Raw genomic sequence first — 13,483 nt, 5'->3', positions numbered from 1 at the left:
GCGGGCCTCTCACTGTTGTGGCCTCTCCCGTTGCAGAGCACAGGCTCCGGACGCGCAGGCTCAGCGGCCACGGCTCACGGGCCCAGCCGCTCCGCGGCATGTGGGATCTTCCCGGACCGGGGCACGAACCCGCGTCCCCTGCATCGGCAGGCGGACTCTCAACCACTGCGCCACCAGGGAAACCCGATGAATCTTTTTATATAGATCAAATTATCATTTTGTAATGTAACTACTACCTGATCTACCTGCTTAATGTGGTCAAGTAAAGTCACAGAACATGGCCTTTTGTCAAAGAGAACTGAGAATCCTGCCATGTTGTTGGTAAGGAAGGGGGAGAAGGGGGAGAGAAAGGCCTCCGGTTACGGAGCACTTCAGGTTTACCTCCGTTAAACTGTCTAATCTTCCCAAAAATCTTATAGATAGCATTAACATCTTTTTTGAGTGGGGCGCAGGTCTGGAAACATGCGCATGATCACATGGAAAATAAGCTGTAGTTCCAGAAGTGGACAACAGATCTATCTGACCCCTCCCACTGCACCACACTCAGGAAATGATCCTTGGAGAAATGTTCTCTGTAAAAGAATACCACTGTATATGTTGAGAAACTAAAGTATTGATCCAAAAGATCTGTAAGGGTCTTTCTAGTTTTAGTGCGACATTTATACAAATAGACAGCAATTATCAGTTTAAATGAATAAATCTAAAGTTATCGAGGAATGGTCCAATCATAAGTTCTTGGCCTGAATTCTCTTCTCTTCAGAACACATTAGGATATTGGTTTCCTCACTATTTTAAGCTTCCCCTTAGTAAACCAATCAAATTATAAGGAAAAAAAAATTGCACCGCCTGGTGTTTTGCTGTCATCTAATCAATGAAACAATTCTTACTTGTCCTAGCTCAGGTTCCATAGTGGCTATTTCAAATCTCCACTATTCTCCTTTCCTAACCCCAATCTCATCTCTCATCAATTGACGTTTACTTCTATCCACCTCTTAGGGGCCATAAGCTTTGAACTCTCACCTTTTACCACCCAACCTATAAATACCTGTATCTATTCGCATCTCTTCCTTTTTCAGAGCATCTCCCCTCGTATCAACACTAGCATGCTGCCTAGTAACACAGCTAGAACTTAGCTGCTGCTTATGAAACGTACCAAATTCATTCTAGCCTAATTCTTCCACCCTGCTCATCCCATCCTTTCCTACTTTCTCAGGGATCTCGATCAGCTCTCTCCTCGCTCTTCGTCGCCTACATTGTCACACATTTCCTCTTTATTGGCTCTTTCCTTAATAGCTTGTCATCAATCTTTAAAAAAAAAACCTATAAACCTCTTTTAGTTTGCCTCAACTCTTTTTCTTCACAGTCAAGCTTCTTTAAAAAGAAGTGTGACTGGAAATTTTAATGTTAAGGAAGTACTGTTGAATTTTTTAAGTAGGCAATACTACAGTTCTATTTTTTTTTTAAAGAATCCTTAACTTTCAAAGATACATAATGAAATAATTACAGATAAAAAGATATGATACCTGAGTCTAGCTTTAAAATAATCCATGGGACTTCCCTGGTGGTGCAGTGGTTAAGAATCCGCCTGCCAATGCAGGGGACACCGTTCAATCCCTGGTCCAGGAAGATTCCCACGTGCCGCAGAGCAACTAAGCCCGCACACCACAACTACTGAGCCCGCGAGCCACAACTACTGAAGCCCGCGCGCCTAGAGCCCGTGCTCCGCAACAAGAGAAGCCACCGCAATGAGAAGCCTACACACCACAACGAAGAGGAGCCCCTGCTCACTGCAACTAGAGAAAGCCCGTGCGCAGCAACGAACATCCAATGCAGCCAAAAATAAAAATTAATTTAAAAAGAAATAAATAAAATTATCCAAATGTGGGCAGAGATTATAGACGAAACAAAATTGGTCATGTGTTCATTCTCCAAGCTAGGTGATGGCTACACGGGGCTCATTATTCTGTTTACTTTTGTGTATGTATTAATACGGAAACTCTTTTCAAGTAGCCTGTGCCCAGATTCCTCTTCTTCATTTTTGCAAAGTTTAGAAATGATGTGCAGTCACCACATCCACTGGACACATTTCAATCTTTGCCTTTCTCACCCTCTCCGAGGCACCTGGACCACTCCCTCCCTGCTTCCTGCTTTCCTCTCCTTCGTCATTTGTTATGATGCTTTCTGCGGTTCTCCTCCTTGCTCTCTGCCTCCTGACCTCTCAGCCTCATCTGTGGGCTCCCACTTCCTTTCAAACACACCTCCCTCTCCCCAGAAACTCAACTCCCCTGTAAATGCTGCTGTTTCTCAAGAGATCCACATCCAAACCTCTTCTTTTTTCATAGCTACACATTCCTCCTATGTGAGCTGGTCCATTCTCTCCTGTAACTACTTATCTACACGTAAACCTCTACCTCTGAGCTCTGTCCAGAACTCTGGATACAAATGCCTCCTTCCCTGAATATCAAGGAACCTTGAACAAATACTCAAAAGTAAACCGATTTATCTTTATCTTTTGCCCCCGATAAAAACCTGCTCCTCCTCGTCTCAATCAGTGGTTTCAATATCCCATCAGTCATCCTAGCCAGAAAACTAAGAATCATTTGTCTTAGGATTCCAAATCTTTCTAGCCCCCAACATCCAAACTCTTATCAAGTCATATCAATTTTACCTCTTAAATACTCCTGCAATCCATCTCTTCCCATAACTCCGACTGCTTACTTTAGGCTCTTTTCCTTACTGGACTTTTTTTTTTCCCCCCTAAAACTGGTTTTCCTATCACCTCTCTCCTGGATCCATTCTCCACACTGGAGCCGGAGGTCTTTCTAAAATCCAAACCCAATAAATGGCACTACTCCATCAGAAATTCTTCAACAGTCACCCCATGTTGAGGAAAAAATTCTAAACGCTTTGTCATGGTACCAAGTACTTCGAGACCTGGTCTCTCCCACTACATTGCAAGTATTCTGGGATTTAGTCATCAGAATGACCTAGGGTTCCGCAAACACAAAGCACTCCAATTTTTCCTTTGCTTTTGTAATGCCATTTGCCTAGAATGACTCTCCTCAGCCTCTCTCCAGTAAAAGCTTAAGCAACTTTCCTAACACAAGTCAAATGTCACATCATTCTGGAGGCTTCTCCTAATCTCCCTAGACAGAGTCAGGATCTTTCTTCCAAAGGGTGTGGAGAACGGCATGAGTGGTTGAGATCATGACTGAGATGAGCTAGACCCACTTGGGTTGAAATCCCAGGTTCACATCTTATCAGCTATGCCTTTGGGCAAGGTCTCTAAGGCTGTTTCCTCATCTCTAGATAACAGCAGTGGGATTGCATGCAAAATACGCCAGAGTACCTCCCACAAAGTAAGTATTCAATACACGTCACTGTGATATTACCACGTATTCCTACTCGAGGCTCACAGCAACTTGCACCTCTCTCCCACACTACTGTGATGACACGAATGTGTGCCCACGCAGGACACAGACTATATTCTATCATCTCTCAATTCCCACCACCTGGCATCTATTGCCTGGCACATAATAGGTCCTTAACAAATCTTGAATGAATAAATAAGGTATTTCAAATCCTTATACTGTATACCGTAAGGTCTTGATTTTTTTCTAGTGGTCTTACTAAACCTACTTTTTATCTCCTCCTATGAAACTGCTACTTTTAGTATAGTTTACAGAGGCCAACTTCATTTAATGGAAATAAAAGGAATTTTATAGTGGCCTTATGATGTTTTCTTGTTTTAAAACATACACACACAAAATAAGCCCACAATACATCAATAATTTCCCAACATACCACTGTAAAATGCCAAATTTCTAGGATGGTATTCTACCTATCGAAAAATGTTAAAGGGTAGACAAGGCAGGTTTTCTAAATCTGTGTCAGCTTCCTTACCGCCAGGGCCTGAGCAAACTTCAGGTGCTAAGGTGTATTCCAGAGCATTAAGAAAAAGAAAGAAAGAAACAACACGGCGCTTTTCATTCTGAAAAATGGTCCTGAGAAATTCTGAAAAATGTTATAAAAAATAAAATAATTATTACTACCCACTGCTAAAAAAAATGAAATAAAAAGACAAGTCTGTATTTCAAAAACATTAGTGATTTAAAGTTGAACTGAGGTTTCAAATAGAATCAAAATATGTGTCGGCAGTGTTCAGGCTAGTAGGCAGGGGTGGATCTTGACCCTCAATAAATAAAATGCAAAATGCAAAACGCAAAACGGTAAAAATGTCAGATACTACCATATAACAGCATGGTATCTTTTCTCTACTTCTACACTTAACCTTTAAACATTAATGCCCTTTGAGTAATTATTAATCAATGGGTTTAATTAATGCAAACACCTCCTAACTACTTCAGAACAAATCTGATCAAATACCTAGAAATAAAGGAGGGAATCAGGGAAAAGGAGAAACGCCTGTTAAAATATAGTTTTTCGGGTCTCCCATCAAACGTGTGCCATACATACGGTTCTGCACCGAGAGGCAGCAACCTGAGGGGGAGAGGTGCCGAAGGCCCGAGGCCCTGCAGCCTGGGCGGCCGCTCCTCCCAGAGACTACGCGGGGCGGTGGCCGGGCCGGGGTGGGGCCAGTTCTGCAACCGGGGCGGGCCAAATGGCGGGGCGGAAAGCCCGAGTCTCACCTCCACTTCCCCTTCCCAGCGCTCAGAACCCAATTCCTCGACCACCCCAGAACCCCCCTCAACACAAAGAGAAAGATTGTCTCTCCCCGCTCGGCTCAAAGTTTATCGGTCTTTCCCAGCTGTCGGGGACGCCGGGCTTTGTAGTTCTCCCGTCCAGGCCGCCCCGCCAAGGCCGCGAGCCCAAGGAGCCGCTGAACTACAATCCCCATCATGCCATGCGCGCCCGCGGCCCTCCCCGTCCCGCACGGCACGCACTGCCTCCCCCGCCGCGCACAGCCCCCGCCTCTCCCGCGGCGGGAGCAGGGGTGGGGCTGTCAAACCGGATACCCCACCACCGGCTCTGTAGCTGGCGCCCGTCTCCTTCGGATTCATTACCTAGGTGCCGGAGGTCGACCGACCGTTTTGCTGCGGTCCAGGTGGGGTGGGGGTGGGGCATAGGCCGCCGCCGCCGCGGAGTCCGTTAGTTCGCGACGTGCGTGTAGAGGCGGCGGCGGCGGCGTACGGTTGCCATGGCAGCCGTGGGCCTGTAGGGCGTGGGGCTCGAAGTCAGCTCTGGGGAGGAGCCTGGGAACCCACCCAGGTGCCGGGGCAGGGAGGCACTAGGGTGCGCCTAGGAGCGGAGGGAGACGGTGGCATTGAGGGGGACGGGTGACGAATTGAACTCCGGTGCTGCCGATGAGCCCTGCGCGGCAGCGTCCAATCCCCGTGGCAGGACGCGTGTCCGTTCTCTCGGTGAGCGCGTCGAGCCTGCTCTATTCTGAGACGATGCCTGTGGCGTCAGAGGAAGGAGCGGCGCCAGGCTCTTTAAAGGTCGCTGGTCCAGCCCTTCCCTCGCCGCCTATCCTGGCATCCCCGCGGGCCCTGCCTCGAGGCATGTTTGGAACCTAAGTCACCTCTTTTGAGTTTTTTCACCAGTAAAACCGAATTTGCAACCGCTCACACCTCCTTTCTGCCATTTTCTGTGTAGGATAGAAACGAATCATTTAGTAAAGTGTAATGCATGCGGCCTTTAGGATTATTCGGGAGGCTTGAGAATTTGTAAATGGCATTGATTTCACGTGAACATTGATCTATAATATTTCTTAAATAATCGTATGTGGGCTGGCCATGACCCGTCTCAGAGATGCCGTGAGTCTAAAACCCACTTCTTCGTTCACGCCCTGCTGCTACACTGGGTGGCTGATAACCAGGGGCAACTTAATTGGTCTGATGCTCAACGTTTTAATCTGCAAAATGGAGGTAAGAGCCATTTCACAGTGCTCGTGAGAAATAAAAGCACTGATGCTGATGAAGCATTCTAAAACAAAGCCTGGCATTCAACAGTAACTTTTAAATATTAGTTCTTTGATCCATCGTGATAAGAGCCAGAAGGGTGGGCGCCTGGAGGTGAGGGTGTGGTTTGACTGAAGAGGGAATTTTTCTGTAGTGATAGAAAAGCTCTATATCTTGCTTAGATTTGGGTTCCAAGGGTATATGCATTTGTCAAAACTCATGAAGTGCTACACTTGAGATTTGTACATTTCACTGTAGGTAAATTTACCTCAAAAAAAAGAACATTAAAATAGCAGCTATTATTATTAGAGCTGTAGACTCTAATAGAGACCACAGACATATTCTAGGTCCAGTCTCCAGAGTGTGCAGGTGAGGAAAATGAGGCATATAGATTGAAGTAAATGGAGGAGGAAGGAGGCATTACTGACCCTGTCATTTTCTAGTAATAAAAGCCTCTTGAGAATTTATGATTGAAAATAGCAAGCTGCTGTGTGTCATCAGTTTTCAGTCGGGGTCACCTTGTCCATAGAGATTTTGTGGAAGGCCAGTGTTCTCTCCAAGACTGCATATGCCTTGGGGGCTTACCATTTCAGGGTCACTTCTGGCTCTGAGCTCTTCTTTTCTCTAAATAGTTAGACTGCCTCACATCTCACCTCCTGCAACGCTTTTTTCTCCTGCTGACACACAATGTGGAAAGCAGACTCTTTTTGGTTGTTCGTATAGCAGACTCTTCTGAAGGTTTGTAGCAACCAAAGCGTTCTGAATGAAAGATGCAAATAACCTAAAATTATAATTCCCTGCTCTTAAAAGTCCTTCAGTATCCCAGCGGCCTTGGTATCCACCGACCCCCATCCTCTTTTAGTATGAACCGCAGCTTCCCACACTCCATCATCTCTGTGGTCCCATCCCTCCCCTCCTATTTTCTCTCCTTATATAGTACTTTTACTTATCTCTGTCTCCGAATCTATACTTAGGGTCACCTTCCATTCCTAAACTGTTTATCAAAGTATTTTCCTACACACAAAAAAATGCCTTGCCAAGAGAAACTGTAATGCCAGCTATTAAAATAATTGTCTTCACCCCAGAATATTTCTGCATATTCTATTTGATTCAGCCCACATTATAGTTACTCAATAAGTAAGCAGCTTACGCACATGATGTGTTTAGGCTACCTACAGAGTGGATTCAATTATGAGAACTATTTAGTATAAGCTAGGAAGCAGTTGATAGTAGCTAGAATCTGATGTCCAAGAGAAAGAAAAGAAACCAAAGTCTTCGTGGTCACAGCTTATATTGTGCAGAAGAAATGACAGCATTCAAACAAGAAAATCCAGAACAAAACCTGAGTATGAAGCAATCACAGAAGCAACACCCGGACCTGTCACCTCTAGCAATTTGGTCACAACTGTGCATATATTTTAAGGCTATAAATAGATTTTCCTTTACTCCTGGGGAAGACGATACTGATCGGCTCCCAGCTGAACACGTTTAGTCAGGGTGACAGGTTCACCTGATCCATCGGTCCTTCACCTGGTTTCCTGTGTTCACAGTCACTTGCACTTGCAAAGCAGCTGGCTGGGGTCGCAGTGCAGCCTACAACCATGAAGAGGTCTCCAAACGCAAGGCCCCAACGCATAACCCTCCTTGTTTTCTGAAGTTGGGATCCCAGAGCCTCCATGCAGCAGGACAAGCCCCTTGAGGAGAGTGGATGACAGCAGCGAAAGGAAACAGCTGCTTTGCAGGAAGCTGAAGGAGGGCAGTCATGCACAGGAAGACCACGAGCCACTGAAGCACAGCCTTAAAAAACAGCGTGGCTCTGGACGGCTGGGAAACTACGGGGACTGCCTGTAAACTTTAGTTGGGTGTTTTCACTGGATACTTTCTACCAGTTGAAGTGATAGTTAAACACACTGTGCAAATTCAAAAGATGGGGCTGAAAGTAATAACAGATTAATCTCCCGAGATAGACAATATGGTGGAGAGCCACCGCCCTCATTAAAGAGACTTTGCAGGAATTCCCTGGCGGTCCAGTGGTGAGGACTCATCGCTTTCACTGCTGTGGCCCGGGTTCTATCCCTGGTCAGGGAACTAAGATCCCACAAGCCACAAGACAGCCAAAAAAAAAAAAGAGAGAGAGAGACTCGGCGCTTCTGGTTCAAAGCCAGAAGTTTTCCCTCAGTCCTCAGTCCCCTGGCCTTGGTAGCCTTTGACTTTACCGACCTCCCTCCTTTGTGCCCCGTGACCTTGGTTCTCTTCAAAGCATCATCACTGCGTTCTTCACCAGCTCTCCTACCTGCTCCTTAAACGTGGGAATGGTTCCCAGCGTTCAGTCCATAGAGCCTGTCCATGTACAAGGCTTCGTCTCGGCCCCGGGCAACACTTAGATTTCCCTCACTGGTTTTGGCCCCCAGGTCCCAGCGCTGCAGCAAGCATGCAGGGGCTTGTTCTACTGTTCTACTGTCCTCTTCACCTGGAATGCTCCCCCCTCCACTAAATTCTACCTGTTCCATCAAAACTAACTCAGGCCTTTACATGGAACCTTTCCAGATCGTTCCTGCTCACAATCCTACTCTCCTGCCCTGTACTCACAGTATTTCCCACCTGTGTCACCCCCCGGACAACTAACCATACTGCCTCGTGACAGATCACGTACTGATGACTCGTTGGCTTTTGTCTTTTCTCCTCACTAGCTTTCAAGCTCCTCTGATGTGCATTTCCGGATATTCCCCAAAACATCTTTATAATACCTTTTCTGTAAAAAGGACACACATATTTTTGATTGGTGGTTCCTTAGCTTTTCTCCTTAGGGCAGCCTCCTCTCTGGTGGTCCTCCCCCTTCTAGTACTATACAGGACACTTGCAGCTTCTTAATACATCCTGAACTGGTGGACCCTGACCAATATGGATCGTGAAGTAAAACATATTTCTTCCTGTGAATGTCGGTGGAAAAGAGCCAAGAACACTACCTTAGAGGAGTCGGGGTTCTTAAATAAACAAGCAGGTGTCCTGCATGTCGAGGGACCCGTCCTGACAGGTAGAGGTGCTGTGCATTTCAGGTCTGCAAAAAGCGAAGACCCAGCTCCTCCACAGAAGCTGTCTCTGTTGGACCCCAGGCCTACTCTGGCCCCTGAGCCTCACTGCCAATGAGCCTGCAGTGTTCTCCCAGAGCTTGGCCTGAACCCCAAGCTTCGTCTGGAATCTGACCTCTCTCAGAATGTGGACACTCAGCTTTTTCACTTGCTACCCTTGTATTCCTCATTGGCAAGTGGGAGCAAATAGCTAATGATGCAGAAAGCCAGGAAGTGGTACCAGGGGCCTCATAACGTGAATGCAAGGGGAGGATTAAAAAGATTTTCAGGGCAGCAATTTTGTCTCTCTGATGCTGTCTTTTCTTAAAGGTAATGGAGGAGATAATAGAAGGAAATGAAGAAACTGGTACCTGTGTTTCTGTCTTATCCAGCCAAAATGAGGCTTTGCTCTGTTTTATTCACGAACTGTACTTCTGCTTCAATGCTTCCGTTAGAAGTGAGACTTTCTTTAAAGACCAGCCTCACTTAGTCACATATTCCTAATGAAAAGAACTGCTCCCCATTTTAGGGATTCAGAATATTTCCTATGTGTGCCAAAATAAACAGAAAACCTCTTGGCAGCAGCCTGTGGGGATTCTCCTTGCTTGTGATTCTGTATTTCTTTATGCTGATTTAGAAATATGAACAGAAAACTCAGGATTCAAGGTCGTTAAGTGGATTTGTAGCACTCTGGAGTGTTGTGGGTACATAACTCAATGAATGAACCCATAGTCCCCTGTGACAGCTGGAGTCACGGGATTTCTTTGAGCACTGCAGTAAGTCATCGTGAATACTCTGCAAGGTGCTAATACATTCGCAGTGCTTCTTTCCCCTAACTATTGGAGGACCTTATATTTAGTAGAAGGACACATAACCAAATGTGCATTACTCGAAAATGTTGGCAAGAGTTACTTCGTTTGTGACAAGCAGAATATATTCTAGCGAATTGAAAAGCACGTCACCTTCTGATTCAGCCACTGAAGCATGTTACGATGTAGGTGGCGTGTCGCAGAGGAAAAGCAGCTTGTGATCAGGTTTTCTATTCTTAGAAGGCAGTCTTGTGGCAAGCAACCCCAGCCATGAAACATTGCAGGTCTGAATGAAAAACGGAACAGTTCAGCTGGGATCCCCTTCCTCCTTCCCATTGCAAGAAAATACAAGCCACTCGAGAGGGACCCTCCCATTCCTGGAATACCTTTTTCCCCCCTGGTTTCCTGTGTCCTGTTCTACTGTGACTATAGAACGGAGAAGGATGGGGTTGGGAGGCGCAATTCCATCTCCTTTTCTGGCTCTTGCTTTTCTGCTACATTTTAGGTCTTCTTTGTGATTTATGTGCATAAATGCTACAACGTCATAAATACTGGCTGCATGAATCATTCCTAAATGGTTAACTACTCAAGCAAACCGTTCATCATCCCATCTCTCCTTGGTATTCTCTGCTTGTATTCACCAGGCTGCCACCTTCCTTTCTCAAATCTCACCTCAAATTTCATGTTTCCAGAAAACCCTCACTAAGAGCTGTGATAAAGAATTCTAACAGCCCTTACTCAACCTCATCTCTGTCCCTTTTCCCCCCAACTTACCTGTTCCCGCTCTCTGAAAGTGAAGTTACAATGACGTGAAGTAGGACAGCAATTACACAAGTTTTGTAAAGTGTCTTCTTGATCTGTGCCAGGATTTACAGCCTCATGGCCAATAAGCATTTCAGTATTGTTTTGTTTTGTTTAACATGTAAAACATACATGAAAAGCATAGAGTTGCATAACAACAACACCTGGTACCCACCACATCCTGATTTGCATTTTGATTATTTTTCAGATGCATGTTTTTTTACTATTACTCTATGTTGTAAGCATTCTATAATATTGTTTTATGGGTTTTCAAGCTTTATATAAATGTTATACTATGCTTTCTTGAGATTGCCTTTTCCTGTTCAAAGTTGTGTTTCTGAGGTTGATCCATGTTTATAAACATAAAGTTAGTTCATTCATTTTATTTATTTGTGTATTATTTCTGGCTGCGTTGGGTCTTTGCTGCTGCGCGCGGGCTTTCTCTAGTTGCGGCGAGTGGGGGCTACTCTTCGTTGTGGTGCACGTTTCTCATTGCGGTGGCTTCTCTTGTTGCGGAGCACGGGCTCTAGGCGCACGGGCTTCAGTGGTTGTGGCTCGTGGGCTCTAGAGCGCAGGCTCAGTAGTTGTGGCACACGGGCTTAGCTGCTCTGCGGTATGTGGGATCCTCCCGGACCAGGGCTGGAACCCATGTCCCCTGCACTGGCAGGCGTATTCTTAACCACTAGCGCCACCAGGGAAGCCCATTTCATTCATTCTAATTGCTGTAACAATATAATACAGTTCGTCCATTTTCTATTGATGGATATTTAGGTCGTTTTCAACCCTGATGTCTTCAGGCATTCAGGCTGCTGTAACAAAAAACCATAGACTGGACGGCATATAAACAACAGAAATTTATTTTTCACAGTTCTGGAAGCTAGGAACCAGCAGATTCGGTGTGAGATTTCTAGTCATGGACGGCTGTCTTCTTGCTGTGTCCTCCCATGGCAGATGGGGAGAGGGAGCCCGCTGGAGTCTCTTTTAAAAGGGCAGTAATCCCTGGGCTTATGAACTGGGGAGATGGGACAGAAACATTCAGTCTATAGCAGTCCACCCTTGGCCATCCAAAATTTATGTTGTACTCACATGTCAACTCAAAAGTGTAAAGTCCAAGATCTCCTCCAAATACCATCTAAATCAGATATGGTGAGACTCAAGGTAAGATTTATCCTGAGGCAAATTCCCCAGCTGTGAGCCTGTGCTTCCAAAATACAAAGTGGTAGGATGGTCACAGGACAGATATTCCCAGTCCAAAGTGGAGAAATGGGAAAGAAGAAAGCAGAGACAGGCCCCACCCCTGTGGCTCCATGCCTCGTTGGTCCCCTCCTTTGAAGCCTAGCTGGAGGCAGCCATGCCCCCGGGGCTCCTACACTCTCTGGGCAGTATGGATGCTGCCACAGTTTGCTGCCCGAGCCACACCTGTGGCAGCCGAGGAGCATCCTGCCTGAGTGCAGGTTGCGGACATGTGAGGCAAAGCAGTGCTGCTGGCTATCCCTGAGCTCCTGAGAGCGCCAGCGGCCCCTCCTGCTCTCTCCCGCCCTGAACACAGGCCTGTGATGCAAGTGGCAGCCCTGACAATCTCTGCATCACCTTGAGGGGGGAGGGTTATTCTTCCGTTGTCTTGGAGAAGACCTCCTGGCTTCTATGGAGGTGGCGGATCCCTACCCACCTCCTTATCGAATGCTCGCTTGGCCACATCCTTAGTGTTCTCTCCCAAAGAGCCCTTCTCATTCTTGTCAATATGGACACTGAGAATTTTACAAATCTTTAAGTTCTGTTTCCTTTTGTTAGTAACAATTTCATCTTTAAGTCATTTCTCTCTTTTCACATTTTACCCTAAATAGTCAGGAAGAATCAGGCTACTTCTGCAACTCTTTGCTTAGAAACTGCTTCAGTTAAATATTCAACTTCATTGCTTGCAAGTTCTAACTTCCACAAAACATTAGAACATGAACACAGTTCAGTCCTTTGCCACTTTATAAAAAGTACGGCCTTTCCTCTATTGTGCAATAAAATGTTCCTCATTTCCAGCTAAGCCTTCATCAGAATGGCTTTTTCCATCTCTATTTCTACAACATTCTGTTCAGGATTACTTAAAAGGATTGAGGCTTTCTCTATGGCTCTCGTCAGAATCGCCCCTAATGGTCTGTTCATGGCAATGTTGGCTTTTTCTAGCAGGCACCTCAAAACTCTTCAAGCCTCTACCCATCACCCAGTTCCAAAGCCACTTCCACATTTTTGAGTGTTTATTACTGCAGCACCCCACTCCTGGGACTTCACTGATACTAAAGATTGTAGAGTGAATATTCTTGGATCTTACCTTGTGCATATGTATAAAAGTCTTTTAGGGCTTATGTCAAGAAGTAGAATAATGGATGGTAAAGCATGTTCATCTTCAATTTTCTGAGATTTTGCCCATTATTTCCTAAAGTGGTTATTCCATTTACAGTCACAAGTGCAAAAGAATTCCTGCTTCACCATATCTTGGAATTATCCAGCATTTTTATTTTGCTGGTCTAATGAGCATGGAAGTATGAAGGTGTATTTGGGTTTGAAATGGGTGTCTCTGTATGAGTGTTGCTGGCCAGGAATATGAGGCTGAAACCAAGGAGGCAGAGGAAGTCAAATATAAATTAGACAGTGTATTATCTATTGCTGCATAATGAATCACCGCAATCTTATGGGCTCAGGATAGCACACATTTATTATCGCAATTTCTGTGGGTCAGAAGTCCAGGGACAATTTAGCTGGGTTCTCAGCTTCAGGGTGTCTCCCAAGACTATAATCGAGGTGTTGGCCAGAGCTCAGGTCTCATCTGAAAGCTTAACTGGGGAAGGACCCAGCTGCAAGCTCACCTAGTTGTTGGCAGGATTCAGCTCTTTGC

General features: G+C 45.6%; 1 protein-coding gene across 4 annotated transcripts in view; it reads right to left on the bottom strand.

The window, feature by feature from the left end:
* KATNAL1 (katanin catalytic subunit A1 like 1) overlaps window positions 1–13,483 on the bottom strand; it is a 111,185-nt gene that overhangs the window by 71,014 nt on the left and 26,688 nt on the right. The window contains exons 1-2 of one of the 4 annotated variants that reach the window (XM_027116578.1): window positions 4,650–4,738; window positions 3,904–4,014 (exon numbers count right to left, since the gene is read on the bottom strand). The gene's annotated coding sequence lies outside the window, so the exon portion shown is untranslated. Of the gene's footprint in view, window positions 1–3,903; window positions 4,015–4,476; window positions 4,551–4,649; window positions 4,739–5,024; window positions 10,085–13,483 lie in introns of those variants that run through there. The other 3 variants (XM_027116576.1, XM_027116577.1, XM_027116579.1) reach the window with 3 other exon arrangements.

This window comes from Aethalodelphis obliquidens, unplaced genomic scaffold (genome assembly GCF_003676395.1).
Source record: "Aethalodelphis obliquidens isolate GAN/ISIS:26980383/991018 unplaced genomic scaffold, ASM367639v1 scaffold16, whole genome shotgun sequence".
NCBI classification, from domain to species: Eukaryota; Metazoa; Chordata; class Mammalia; order Artiodactyla; family Delphinidae; genus Aethalodelphis; species Aethalodelphis obliquidens.
This window is presented reverse-complemented; position numbering and strand designations above follow the sequence as displayed.